This window comes from Sturnus vulgaris, unplaced genomic scaffold (assembly GCF_052056855.1).
Source record: "Sturnus vulgaris isolate bStuVul1 unplaced genomic scaffold, bStuVul1.hap1 Scaffold_378, whole genome shotgun sequence".
Taxonomy (NCBI): Eukaryota; Metazoa; Chordata; class Aves; order Passeriformes; family Sturnidae; genus Sturnus; species Sturnus vulgaris.
The window spans coordinates 211,559-227,362 of record NW_028276430.1 but is presented as its reverse complement, the minus strand read 5'-3'; positions in this window follow the sequence as shown (position 1 = coordinate 227,362).

The following is a 15,804-nucleotide window of genomic DNA, read 5'->3' as shown; positions in this document are numbered from 1 at the left end:
TTGGAATCAAAATTGCAGTTCAAGGCTCGAGATCACAATTCCAGTCTGAGGCCACAATTCCCGTTTGGAATCACAACTGCTATTCAAGGCTTGAGTTCACAATTCCAATTTGGAATCACAATTGCAGTTCAAGGCTTGAGTTCACAATTCCAGTTTCAAATCACATTTGCATTTTAAGTCATGAGGCCACAATTCCAGTATGAGGACACAATTCCTGTTTGGAATCACAATTGATGTTCAAGCCTCGAGGTCACAATTCCAGTCTGAGGCCACAATACGGCTTTGGAATCACAACTAAAATTCAAGGCTCGAAGTCACAACTGCAGTCTGAGGACGCAATAGCTGTTTGGAATCAGTACTGCAGCTCAAGGCTCCGGGGTCATAGTTCCAGTCTGAGGCCACAATTCCCGTTTGGAATCACAACTGCAATTCAAGGCTCGAGGTCACAATTACAGTTCGGAATCACAACTGCTATTCAAGGCTCGAGGTCACAATTCAAGTCTGAGGCCACAATTCCGGTTTGGAATCATATTAGCAGTTCAAGGCTTGATTTCACAATTCCGGTTTGAAATAACAATTGCATTTCAAGGCTTGAGGTCACAATTCCAGTTTGAAATCACATTTGCATTTTAAGTCTTGAGGCCACAATTCCAGTATGAGGATAGAATTCATGTTGGGAATCACGATTGATGTTCAATGCTCGAGGTCACAATTCCAGTCAGAGTTCATGAATCCTGTTTGGAATCACAATTGCATTTCAACTCTCAAGATCACAATTCCAGTCTTAGGCCCCAAATCCTGTCAGGAAACACTACTAAAGTTCAAGACTCGAAGACTCAATTGCAGTCTGCGGACCCAATACCGGTTTGGTATCAAAACCGCAGCTCAAGGCTCGGGGTCACAATTCCAGTCTGAGGCCACAATTCCCGTTTGGAATCACAATGCAGTTCAAGGATCAAGGTCACAATTACAGTTTGGATTCACAATAGCAGTTCATGGAATGAAATCACAATTCCAGTCTTAGGTCAATATTCCTGTTTTTAATCACAACTGCTATTCCTGTCTCGAGATCACAATTCCAGTCTGAGGACCCAATTCCGGTTTGGTATCACAAATGCAGCACAAGGCTCAGGGTCACAATTCAAGTCTGAGGCCACAATTCCGCTTTGGAATCACAACTTAATTTCAAGGTTTGAAGTCACTGTTCCAGTCTGAGGTCCCAATTCCGGCTCTGAATCGTAACTGTTCTACATTGCTCGAGGTGACGATTCCAGTCTGAAGACTCAATTCCGGTATGGTATCATGACTGCAGCTCCAAGCCTAGTTGTCACATTTCCAGTCTGAGGCCACGATTCCCGTTTGGAATCACAACTGCTATTCCTGTCTCGAGATCACAATTCCAGTCTGAGGCCCCAATTCCTGTTTGGAATCAGTACTGCAGATCATGGCTAGGAGTCACAATTCCAGTCTGAGGCCCCAATTCCCAGTTGGACTCACAACTGCCCTTCAAGGCTCGAGGTCACAATTCCAGTCTGTGGTCACAATTCCAGTTTGGAATCACAACTGGAGTTCAAGGCTCGAGGTCACAATTACAGTTTGGAATCACAAGAGCAGTTCATGGAATGAGATCACAATTACTCTCTGAGGTCATAGTTTCTGTTTGGAATCACAATTGCAGTTCAAAGCTCGAGGTCTCAATTCCAGTCTGAGCCCCCAATTCTGTGTTGGAATCACAACGGATGTTCATGTCTCGAGATCACGATTCCAGTCTGAGGACCCAATTCCGGTTTGGTATCACAAGTGCAGCTCAAGGCTCAGGGTCACAATTCCAGTCTGAGGCCACAATTCCCGTTTGGAATCACAATGCACTTCAAGGATCGAGGTCACAATTACAGTTTGGATTCACAATAGCAGTTCATGGAATGAAATCACAATTCCAGTCTTAGGTCAATATTCCTGTTTGGAATCACAACTGATGTTCATGTCTCGAGATCACGATTCCAGTCTAAGGACCCAATTCCGGTTTGGTATCAGAGATGCAGCACAAGGCTCAGGGTCACAATTCAAGTCTGAGGCCACAATTCCACTTTGGAATCACAACTGCTGCTCAATGCTCGGGGTCACAATTCCAGTCTGAGGCCACAATTCCCGTTTGGAATCACAACTGCTGATCCTGTCTCGAGGTCACGATTCCAGTCTGAGGCCACAATTCCCGTTTGGAATCACAACTGCAGTTCAAGGATTGAGGTCACAATTACAGTTTGGATTCACAATAGCAGTTCATGGAATGAAATCACAATTCCAGTCTTAGGTCAATATTCCTGTTTTTAATCACAACTGCTATTCCTGTCTCGAGATCACAATTCCAGTCTGAGGACCCAATTCCGGTTTGGTATCACAAATGCAGCACAAGGCTCAGGGTCACAATTCAAGTCTGAGGCCACAATTCCGCTTTGGAATCACAACTTAATTTCAAGGTTTGAAGTCACTGTTCCAGTCTGAGGTCCCAATTCCGGCTCTGAATCGTAACTGTTCTACATTGCTCGAGGTGACGATTCCAGTCTGAAGACTCAATTCCGGTATGGTATCATGACTGCAGCTCCAAGCCTAGTTGTCACATTTCCAGTCTGAGGCCACGATTCCCGTTTGGAATCACAACTGCTATTCCTGTCTCGAGATCACAATTCCAGTCTGAGGCCCCAATTCCTGTTTGGAATCAGTACTGCAGATCATGGCTAGGAGTCACAATTCCAGTCTGAGGCCCCAATTCCCAGTTGGACTCACAACTGCCCTTCAAGGCTCGAGGTCACAATTCCAGTCTGTGGTCACAATTCCAGTTTGGAATCACAACTGGAGTTCAAGGCTCGAGGTCACAATTACAGTTTGGAATCACAAGAGCAGTTCATGGAATGAGATCACAATTACTCTCTGAGGTCATAGTTTCTGTTTGGAATCACAATTGCAGTTCAAAGCTCGAGGTCTCAATTCCAGTCTGAGCCCCCAATTCTGTGTTGGAATCACAACGGATGTTCATGTCTCGAGATCACGATTCCAGTCTGAGGACCCAATTCCGGTTTGGTATCACAAGTGCAGCTCAAGGCTCAGGGTCACAATTCCAGTCTGAGGCCACAATTCCCGTTTGGAATCACAATGCACTTCAAGGATCGAGGTCACAATTACAGTTTGGATTCACAATAGCAGTTCATGGAATGAAATCACAATTCCAGTCTTAGGTCAATATTCCTGTTTGGAATCACAACTGATGTTCATGTCTCGAGATCACGATTCCAGTCTAAGGACCCAATTCCGGTTTGGTATCAGAGATGCAGCACAAGGCTCAGGGTCACAATTCAAGTCTGAGGCCACAATTCCACTTTGGAATCACAACTGCTGCTCAATGCTCGGGGTCACAATTCCAGTCTGAGGCCACAATTCCCGTTTGGAATCACAACTGCTGATCCTGTCTCGAGGTCACGATTCCAGTCTGAGGCCCCAATTCCGATTTGAAATGACAATGGCAGTTCAAGGCTCGAGATCACAATTCCAGTCTGAGCCCCCAATTCCCTGTTGGAATCACAACTGATGTTCATGTCTCGAGATCACGATTCCAGTCTGAGGACCCAATTCCGGTTTGGTATCACAAATGCAGCACAAGGCTCAGGGTCACAATTCAAGTCTGAGGCCACAATTCCGCTTTGGAATCACAACTTAATTTCAAGGTTTGAAGTCACTGTTCCAGTCTGAGGTCCCAATTCCGGCTCTGAATCGTAACTGCTCTACATTGCTCGAGGTGACGATTCCAGTCTGAAGACTCAATTCCGGTATGGTATCACAACTGCAGCTCAAGCCTAGTTGTCACATTTCCAGTCTGAGGCCACGATTCCCGTTTGGAATCACAACTGCTGATCCTGTCTCGAGGTCACGATTCCAGTCTTAGGTCACAATTCCAGTTTGGAATCACAATTGCAGTACAAGCCTGGAGAACACAATTCCTGTCTGAGGTCCCAATATCGGTTTGGTATCACAACTGCAGCTCAAATCTCTAGGTCACAAATTCAGTGTGTGGTCACAAATCCCGTCTGGAATCACATTTGCAGTTCTAGGGTGAATATCACAATTTCAGTCTGAGCCCCCAATTCCGTTTTGCAATCACAACTGCTGTTCATGTCTCGAGGTCACAATTCCAGTCTGAAGACCCAATTCCGGTTTGGTATCACAGATGCAGCACAAGGCTCAGGGTCACAATTCAAGTCTGAGGCCACAATTCCGCTTTGGAATCACAACTTAATTTCAAGGTTTGAAGTCACAGTTCCAGTCTGAGGTCCCAATTCCGGCTCTGAATCGTAACTGCTCTACATTGCTCGAGGTGATGATTCCAGTCTGAAGACTCAATTCCGGTATGGTATCACAACTGCAGCTCAAGCCTAGTTGTCACATTTCCAGTCTGAGGCCACGATTCCCGTTTGGAATCACAACTGCTATTCCTGTCTCGAGATCACAATTCCAGTCTGAGGCCCCAATTCCTATTTGGAATCAGTACTGCAGTTCAAGGCTCGAGCTCACTATTACAGTTTGGAATCACAATAGGATTTCATGGAATGAGGTCACAATTACTCTCTGAGGTCATAATTTCTGTTTGGAATCACAATTGCAGTTCAAAGCTCGAGGTCTTAATTCCAGTCTGCGGTCACAATTCCGGTTTGGAATCACAATTGCAGTTCAAGGCTTGAGATCACAATGCCAGACTGAGGTCTCAATTCCCGTTTGGAATCACAACTGCTGCTCAATGCTCGGGGTCACAATTCCAGTCTGAGGCCACAATTCCCGTTTGGAATCACAACTGCTATTCAAGGCTTGAGTTTACAATTCCAGTTTGGAATCACAATTGCAGTTCAAGTCTCGAGATCACAATTCCAGTCTGAGGCCCCAATTCCTGTTTGAAATCCAATTGTAGTCCAAGGCTCGAGGTCACAAATCCAGTCTGAGGTCACAATTCTTGTTTGGAATCAAAATTGCAGTTCAAGGCTCAAGATCACAATTGCAGTCTGAGGCCACAATTCCTGTTTGGAATCACAATGGCAGTTCAAGGCTAGAGATCACAATTCCAGTCTGAGGCCACAATTCCCGTTTGGAATCACAATGGCAGTTCAAGGCCCGAGATCACAATTCCAGTCTGAGCCCCCAATTCCGGTTTGATTTCAGAGCTGCAGCTTAAGGTTCAGGGTCACAATTCCAGTCTGAGGTCCTGATATCGGTTTGGTTCCACAACTGCAGCTCAAATCTCTAGGTCACAAATTCAGTGTGTGGTCACTAATCCCGTTTGGAATCACATTTACAATTCAAGGGTCGAGATCACAATTCCAGTCTGAGGCCACAATTCCCGTTTGGAATTACAACTGCTATTCAAGCCTCGAGGTCACAATTCCGGTTTGGAATCACAATTGCATTTCAAGGCTGGAGAACACAATTCCAGTTTCAAATCACATTTGCATTTTAAGTCATGAGGCCACAATTCCAGTATGAGGACACAATTCCTGTTTGGAATCACAACTGATCTTCAAGGCTTGAGCTCACAATTGCAGTCAGAGTTCATGAATCCTGTTTGGTATCACAAATACATTTCAAGTCTCGAGATCACAATTCCAGTCTTAGGCCCCAAATCCTGTCAGGAAACACTACTAAAGTTCAAGACTCGAAGACACAATTGCAGTCTGAGGTCCCAATACTGGTTTGGTATCAAAACCGCAGCTCAAGGCTCGGGGTCACAAATCCAGTCTGAGATCACAATTGCGGTTTGGTATCAGAACTGCAGCTCAAATCTCTAGGTCACAAATGCAGTGTGTGGTCACAAATCCCGTTTGGAATCACATTTGCAGTTCAAGGGTCGAGATCACAATTCCAGTCTGAGCCCCCAATTCCAGTCTGAGGACCCAATTCCGGTTTGGTATCACAGATGCAGCACAAGGCTCAGGGTCACAATTCCAGTCTGAGGACCCAATTCCGCTTTGGAATCACAACTTAATTTCAAGGTTCGTAGTCACAGTTCCAGTTTGAGGTCCCAATTCCGGCTCTGAATCGCAACTGCTCTACATTGCTCGAGGTGACGATTCCAGTCTGAAGACTCAATTCCGGTATGGTATCACAACTGCAGCTCAAGCCTAGTTGTCACATTTCCAGTCTGAGGCCACGATTCCCGTTTGGAATCACAATTGCTATTCCTGTCTCGAGATCACAATTCCAGTCTGAGGCCCCAATTCCTGTTTGGAATCAGTACTGCAGATCATGGCTAGGAGTCACAATTCCAGTCTGAGGCCCCAATTCCCGGTTGGACTCACAACTGCAGTTCAAGGCTCGAGGTCACAATTCCAGTCTGAGGTCACAATTCCCAGTTGGACTCACAACTGCCGGTCAAGCCTCGAGGTCACAATTCCAGTCTGAGGTCACAAGTCCTGTTTGGAATCACAATTGCAGTTCAAGGCTTGAGTTCACAATTCCAGTTTCAAATCACATTTGCATTTTAAGTCATGAGGCCACAATTCCAGTATGAGGACACAATTCCTGTTTGGAATCACAATTGATGTTCAAGCCTCGAGGTCACAATTCCAGTCTGAGGCCACAATACGGCTTTGGAATCACAACTAAAATTCAAGGCTCGAAGTCACACCTGCAGTCTGAGGACGCAATAGCTGTTTGGAATCAGTACTGCAGCTCAAGGCTCCGGGGTCATAGTTCCAGTCTGAGGCCACAATTCCCGTTTGGAATCACAACGGCAATTCAAGGCCCGAGGTCACAATTACAGTTCGGAATCACAACTGCTATTCAAGGCTCGAGGTCACAATTCAAGTCTGAGGCCACAATTCCGGTTTGGAATCATATTAGCAGTTCAAGGCTTGATTTCACAATTCCGGTTTGAAATAACAATTGCATTTCAAGGCTTGAGGTCACAATTCCAGTTTGAAATCACATTTGCATTTTAAGTCTTGAGGCCACAATTCCAGTATGAGGATAGAATTCATGTTGGGAATCACGATTGATGTTCAATGCTCGAGGTCACAATTCCAGTCAGAGTTCATGAATCCTGTTTGGAATCACAATTGCATTTCAACTCTCAAGATCACAATTCCAGTCTTAGGCCCCAAATCCTGTCAGGAAACACTACTAAAGTTCAAGGCTCGAAGACACGATTCTAGTCTGATGACCCTATACTGGTTTGGTATCACAAGTGCAGCTCAAGGCTCGGGGTCACAATTCCAGTCTGAGGCCACAATTCCCGTTTGGAATCACAATGCAGTTCAAGGATCGAGGTCACAATTACAGTTTGGATTCACAATAGCAGTTCATGGAATGAAATCACAATTCCAGTCTTAGGTCAATATTCCTGTTTGGAATCACAACTGCTATTCCTGTCTCGAGATCACAATTCCAGTCTGAGGACCCAATTCCGGTTTGGTATCACAAATGCAGCACAAGGCTCAGGGTCACAATTCAAGTCTGAGGCCACAATTCCGCTTTGGAATCACAACTTAATTTCAAGGTTTGAAGTCACTGTTCCAGTCTGAGGTCCCAATTCCGGCTCTGAATCGTAACTGTTCTACATTGCTCGAGGTGACGATTCCAGTCTGAAGACTCAATTCCGGTATGGTATCATGACTGCAGCTCCAAGCCTAGTTGTCACATTTCCAGTCTGAGGCCACGATTCCCGTTTGGAATCACAACTGCTATTCCTGTCTCGAGATCACAATTCCAGTCTGAGGCCCCAATTCCTGTTTGGAATCAGTACTGCAGATCATGGCTAGGAGTCACAATTCCAGTCTGAGGCCCCAATTCCCAGTTGGACTCACAACTGCCGTTCAAGGCTCGAGGTCACAATTCCAGTCTGTGGTCACAATTCCAGTTTGGAATCACAACTGGAGTTCAAGGCTCGAGGTCACAATTACAGTTTGGAATCACAAGAGCAGTTCATGGAATGAGGTCACAATTACTCTCTGAGGTCATAGTTTCTGTTTGGAATCACAATTGCAGTTCAAAGCTCGAGGTCTCAATTCCAGTCTGAGCCCCCAATTCTGTGTTGGAATCACAACGGATGTTCATGTCTCGAGATCACGATTCCAGTCTGAGGACCCAATTCCGGTTTGGTATCACAAGTGCAGCACAAGGCTCAGGGTCACAATTCAAGTCTGAGGCCACAATTCCGCTTTGGAATCACAACTTAATTTCAAGGTTTGAAGTCACTGTTCCAGTCTGAGGTCCCAATTCCGGCTCTGAATCGTAACTGTTCTACATTGCTCGAGGTGATGATTCCAGTCTGAAGACTCAATTCCGGTATGGTATCATGACTGCAGCTCCAAGCCTAGTTGTCACATTTCCAGTCTGAGGCCACGATTCCCGTTTGGAATCACAACTGCTATTCCTGTCTCGAGATCACAATTCCAGTCTGAGGCCCCAATTCCTATTTGGAATCAGTACTGCAGTTCAAGGCTCGAGCTCACTATTACAGTTTGGAATCACAATAGGAGTTCATGGAATGAGGTCACAATTACTCTCTGAGGTCATAATTTCTGTTTGGAATCACAATTGCAGTTCAAAGCTCGAGGTCTTAATTCCAGTCTGCGGTCACAATTCCGGTTTGGAATCACAATTGCAGTTCAAGGCTTGAGATCACAATGCCAGACTGAGGTCTCAATTCCCGTTTGGAATCACAACTGCTGCTCAATGCTCGGGGTCACAATTCCAGTCTGAGGCCACAATTCCCGTTTGGAATCACAACTGCTATTCAAGGCTTGAGTTTACAATTCCAGTTTGGAATCACAATTGCAGTTCAAGTCTCGAGATCACAATTCCAGTCTGAGGCCCCAATTCCTGTTTGAAATCCAATTGTAGTCCAAGGCTCGAGGTCACAAATCCAGTCTGAGGTCACAATTCTTGTTTGGAATCAAAATTGCAGTTCAAGGCTCAAGATCACAATTGCAGTCTGAGGCCACAATTCCTGTTTGGAATCACAATGGCAGTTCAAGGCCCGAGATCACAATTCCAGTCTGAGCCCCCAATTCCGGTTTGATTTCAGAGCTTCAGCTTAAGGTTCAGGGTCACAATTCCAGTCTGAGGTCCCGATATCGGTTTGGTTCCACAACTGCAGCTCAAATCTCTAGGTCACAAATTCAGTGTGTGGTCACTAATCCCGTTTGGAATCACATTTACAATTCAAGGGTCGAGATCACAATTCCAGTCTGAGGCCACAATTCCCGTTTGGAATTACAACTGCTATTCAAGCCTCGAGGTCACAATTCCGGTTTGGAATCACAATTGCATTTCAAGGCTGGAGAACACAATTCCAGTTTCAAATCACATTTGCATTTTAAGTCATGAGGCCACAATTCCAGTATGAGGACACAATTCCTGTTTGGAATCACAACTGATCTTCAAGGCTTGAGCTCACAATTGCAGTCAGAGTTCATGAATCCTGTTTGGTATCACAAATACATTTCAAGTCTCGAGATCACAATTCCAGTCTTAGGCCCCAAATCCTGTCAGGAAACACTACTAAAGTTCAAGACTCGAAGACACAATTGCAGTCTGAGGACCCAATACCGGTTTGGTATCAAAACCGCAGCTCAAGGCTCGGGGTCACAAATCCAGTCTGAGATCACAATTGCGGTTTGGTATCAGAACTGCAGCTCAAATCTCTAGGTCACAAATGCAGTGTGTGGTCACAAATCCCGTTTGGAATCACATTTGCAGTTCAAGGGTCGAGATCACAATTCCAGTCTGAGCCCCCAATTCCAGTCTGAGGACCCAATTCCGGTTTGGTATCACAGATGCAGCACAAGGCTCAGGGTCACAATTCCAGTCTGAGGACCCAATTCCGCTTTGGAATCACAACTTAATTTCAAGGTTCGTAGTCACAGTTCCAGTTTGAGGTCCCAATTCCGGCTCTGAATCGCAACTGCTCTACATTGCTCAAGGTGACGATTCCAGTCTGAAGACTCAATTCTGGTATGGTATCACAACTGCAGCTCAAGCCTAGTTGTCACATTTCCAGTCTGAGGCCACGATTCCCGTTTGGAATCACAATTGCTATTCCTGTCTCGAGATCACAATTCCAGTCTGAGGCCCCAATTCCTGTTTGGAATCAGTACTGCAGATCATGGCTAGGAGTCACAATTCCAGTCTGAGGCCCCAATTCCCGGTTGGACTCACAACTGCAGTTCAAGGCTCGAGGTCACAATTCCAGTCTGAGGTCACAATTCCCAGTTGGACTCACAACTGCCGGTCAAGCCTCGAGGTCACAATTCCAGTCTGAGGTCACAAGTCCTGTTTGGAATCACAATTGCAGTTCAAGGCTTGAGTTCACAATTCCAGTTTCAAATCACATTTGCATTTTAAGTCATGAGGCCACAATTCCAGTATGAGGACACAATTCCTGTTTGGAATCACAATTGATGTTCAAGCCTCGAGGTCACAATTCCAGTCTGAGGCCACAATACGGCTTTGGAATCACAACTAAAATTCAAGGCTCGAAGTCACACCTGCAGTCTGAGGACGCAATAGCTGTTTGGAATCAGTACTGCAGCTCAAGGCTCCGGGGTCATAGTTCCAGTCTGAGGCCACAATTCCCGTTTGGAATCACAACTGCAATTCAAGGCCCGAGGTCACAATTACAGTTCGGAATCACAACTGCTATTCAAGGCTCGAGGTCACAATTCAAGTCTGAGGCCACAATTCCGGTTTGGAATCATATTAGCAGTTCAAGGCTTGATTTCACAATTCCGGTTTGAAATAACAATTGCATTTCAAGGCTTGAGGTCACAATTCCAGTTTGAAATCACATTTGCATTTTAAGTCTTGAGGCCACAATTCCAGTATGAGGATAGAATTCATGTTGGGAATCACGATTGATGTTCAATGCTCGAGGTCACAATTCCAGTCAGAGTTCATGAATCCTGTTTGGAATCACAATTGCATTTCAACTCTCAAGATCACAATTCTAGTCTTAGGCCCCAAATCCTGTCAGGAAACACTACTAAAGTTCAAGGCTCGAAGACACGATTCTAGTCTGATGACCCTATACTGGTTTGGAATCACAAGTGCAGCTCAAGGCTCGGGGTCACAATTCCAGTCTGAGGCCACAATTCCCGTTTGGAATCACAATGCAGTTCAAGGATCGAGGTCACAATTACAGTTTGGATTCACAATAGCAGTTCATGGAATGAAATCACAATTCCAGTCTTAGGTCAATATTCCTGTTTGGAATCACAACTGCTATTCCTGTCTCGAGATCACAATTCCAGTCTGAGGACCCAATTCCGGTTTGGTATCACAAATGCAGCACAAGGCTCAGGGTCACAATTCAAGTCTGAGGCCACAATTCCGCTTTGGAATCACAACTTAATTTCAAGGTTTGAAGTCACTGTTCCAGTCTGAGGTCCCAATTCCGGCTCTGAATCGTAACTGTTCTACATTGCTCGAGGTGACGATTCCAGTCTGAAGACTCAATTCCGGTATGGTATCATGACTGCAGCTCCAAGCCTAGTTGTCACATTTCCAGTCTGAGGCCACGATTCCCGTTTGGAATCACAACTGCTATTCCTGTCTCGAGATCACAATTCCAGTCTGAGGCCCCAATTCCTGTTTGGAATCAGTACTGCAGATCATGGCTAGGAGTCACAATTCCAGTCTGAGGCCCCAATTCCCGGTTGGACTCACAACTGCCGTTCAAGGCTCGAGGTCACAATTCCAGTCTGTGGTCACAATTCCAGTTTGGAATCACAACTGGAGTTCAAGGCTCGAGGTCACAATTACAGTTTGGAATCACAAGAGCAGTTCATGGAATGAGGTCACAATTACTCTCTGAGGTCATAGTTTCTGTTTGGAATCACAATTGCAGTTCAAAGCTCGAGGTCTCAATTCCAGTCTGAGCCCCCAATTCTGTGTTGGAATCACAACGGATGTTCATGTCTCGAGATCACGATTCCAGTCTGAGGACCCAATTCCGGTTTGGTATCACAAGTGCAGCTCAAGGCTCAGGGTCACAATTCCAGTCTGAGGCCACAATTCCCGTTTGGAATCACAACTGCAGTTCAAGGATTGAGGTCACAATTACAGTTTGGATTCACAATAGCAGTTCATGGAATGAAATCACAATTCCAGTCTTAGGTCAATATTCCTGTTTGGAATCACAACTGATGTTCATGTCTCGAGATCACGATTCCAGTCTGAGGACCCAATTCCGCTTTGGTATCACAGATGCAGCACAAGGCTCAGGGTCACAATTCCAGTCTGAGGACCCAATTCCGCTTTGGAATCACAACTTAATTTCAAGGTTCGTAGTCACAGTTCCAGTTTGAGGTCCCAATTCCGGCTCTGAATCGCAACTGCTCTACATTGCTCGAGGTGACGATTCCAGTCTGAAGACTCAATTCCGGTATGGTATCACAACTGCAGCTCAAGCCTAGTTGTCACATTTCCAGTCTGAGGCCACGATTCCCGTTTGGAATCACAATTGCTATTCCTGTCTCGAGATCACAATTCCAGTCTGAGGCCCCAATTCCTGTTTGGAATCAGTACTGCAGATCATGGCTAGGAGTCACAATTCCAGTCTGAGGCCCCAATTCCCGGTTGGACTCACAACTGCAGTTCAAGGCTCGAGGTCACAATTCCAGTCTGAGGTCACAATTCCCAGTTGGACTCACAACTGCCGGTCAAGCCTCGAGGTCACAATTCCAGTCTGAGGTCACAAGTCCTGTTTGGAATCACAACTGGAGTTCAAGGCTCGAGGTCACAATTGCAGTTTGGAATCACAATAGCAGTTCATAGAATGAGGTCACAATTACTCTCTGAGGTCAAAGTTTCTGTTTGGAATCACAATTGCAGTTCAAAGTTCGAGGTCTCAATTCCAGTCTGCCGTCACAATTCCGCTTTGGAATCAGAAGTGCTGTTCAAGTCTCGGGGTCACCATTCCAGTCTGAGGCCACAATTCCCGTTTGGAATCACAACTGCAGCTCATGTCTCGAGGTCACGATTCCAGTCTTAGGTCACAATTCCAGTTTGGAATCACAATTGCAGTACAAGCCTGGAGAACACAATTCCTGTCTGAGGTCCCAATATCGGTTTGGTATCACAACTGCAGCTCAAATCTCTAGGTCACAAATTCAGTGTGTGGTCACAAATCCCGTTTGGAATCACATTTGCAGTTCTAGGGTGAATATCACAATTTCAGTCTGAGCCCCCAATTCCGTTTTGTAATCACAACTGCTGTTCATGTCTCGAGGTCACAATTCCAGTCTGAAGACCCAATTCCGGTTTGGTATCACAGATGCAGCACAAGGCTCAGGGTCACAATTCAAGTCTGAGGCCACAATTCCGCTTTGGAATCACAACTTAATTTCAAGGTTTGAAGTCACAGTTCCAGTCTGAGGTCCCAATTCCGGCTCTGAATCGTAACTGCTCTACATTGCTCGAGGTGATGATTCCAGTCTGAAGACTCAATTCCGGTATGGTATCACAACTGCAGCTCAAGCCTAGTTGTCACATTTCCAGTCTGAGGCCACGATTCCCGTTTGGAATCACAACTGCTATTCCTGTCTCGAGATCACAATTCCAGTCTGAGGCCCCAATTCCTATTTGGAATCAGTACTGCAGTTCAAGGCTCGAGCTCACTATTACAGTTTGGAATCACAATAGGAGTTCATGGAATGAGGTCACAATTACTCTCTGAGGTCATAATTTCTGTTTGGAATCACAATTGCAGTTCAAAGCTCGAGGTCTTAATTCCAGTCTGCGGTCACAATTCCGGTTTGGAATCACAATTGCAGTTCAAGGCTTGAGATCACAATGCCAGACTGAGGTCTCAATTCCCGTTTGGAATCACAACTGCTGCTCAATGCTCGCGGTCACAATTCCAGTCTGAGGCCACAATTCCCGTTTGGAATCACAACTGCTATTCAAGGCTTGAGTTTACAATTCCAGTTTGGAATCACAATTGCAGTTCAAGTCTCGAGATCACAATTCCAGTCTGAGGCCCCAATTCCTGTTTGAAATCCAATTGTAGTCCAAGGCTCGAGGTCACAAATCCAGTCTGAGGTCACAATTCTTGTTTGGAATCAAAATTGCAGTTCAAGGCTCAAGATCACAATTGCAGTCTGAGGCCACAATTCCTGTTTGGAATCACAATGGCAGTTCAAGGCTAGAGATCACAATTCCAGTCTGAGGCCACAATTCCCGTTTGGAATCACAATGGCAGTTCAAGGCCCGAGATCACAATTCCAGTCTGAGCCCCCAATTCCGGTTTGATTTCAGAGCTGCAGCTTAAGGTTCAGGGTCACAATTCCAGTCTGAGGTCCCGATATCGGTTTGGTTCCACAACTGCAGCTCAAATCTCTAGGTCACAAATTCAGTGTGTGGTCACTAATCCCGTTTGGAATCACATTTACAATTCAAGGGTCGAGATCACAATTCCAGTCTGAGGCCACAATTCCCGTTTGGAATTACAACTGCTATTCAAGCCTCGAGGTCACAATTCCGGTTTGGAATCACAATTGCATTTCAAGGCTGGAGAACACAATTCCAGTTTCAAATCACATTTGCATTTTAAGTCATGAGGCCACAATTCCAGTATGAGGACACAATTCCTGTTTGGAATCACAACTGATCTTCAAGGCTTGAGCTCACAATTGCAGTCAGAGTTCATGAATCCTGTTTGGTATCACAAATACATTTCAAGTCTCGAGATCACAATTCCAGTCTTAGGCCCCAAATCCTGTCAGGAAACACTACTAAAGTTCAAGGCTCGAAGACACAATTGCAGTCTGAGGACCCAATACCGGTTTGGTATCAAAACCGCAGCTCAAGGCTCGGGGTCACAAATCCAGTCTGAGATCACAATTGCGGTTTGGTATCAGAACTGCAGCTCAAATCTCTAGGTCACAAATGCAGTGTGTGGTCACAAATCCCGTTTGGAATCACATTTGCAGTTCAAGGGTCGAGATCACAATTCCAGTCTGAGCCCCCAATTCCAGTCTGCGGACCCAATTCCGCTTTGGTATCACAGATGCAGCACAAGGCTCAGGGTCACAATTCCAGTCTGAGGACCCAATTCCGCTTTGGAATCACAACTTAATTTCAAGGTTCGTAGTCACAGTTCCAGTTTGAGGTCCCAATTCCGGCTCTGAATCGCAACTGCTCTACATTGCTCGAGGTGACGATTCCAGTCTGAAGACTCAATTCCGGTATGGTATCACAACTGCAGCTCAAGCCTAGTTGTCACATTTCCAGTCTGAGGCCACGATTCCCGTTTGGAATCACAATTGCTATTCCTGTCTCGAGATCACAATTCCAGTCTGAGGCCCCAATTCCTGTTTGGAATCAGTACTGCAGATCATGGCTAGGAGTCACAATTCCAGTCTGAGGCCCCAATTCCCGGTTGGACTCACAACTGCAGTTCAAGGCTCGAGGTCACAATTCCAGTCTGAGGTCACAATTCCCAGTTGGACTCACAACTGCCGGTCAAGCCTCGAGGTCACAATTCCAGTCTGAGGTCACAAGTCCGGTTTGGAATCACAATTGCAGTTCAAGGCTTGAGTTCACAATTCCAGTTTCAAATCACATTTGCATTTTAAGTCATGAGGCCACAATTCCAGTATGAGGACACAATTCCTGTTTGGAATCACAATTGATGTTCAAGCCTCGAGGTCACAATTCCAGTCTGAGGCCACAATACGGCTTTGGAATCACAACTAAAATTCAAGGCTCGAAGTCACACCTGCAGTCTGAGGACGCAATAGCTGTTTGGAATCAGTACTGCAGCTC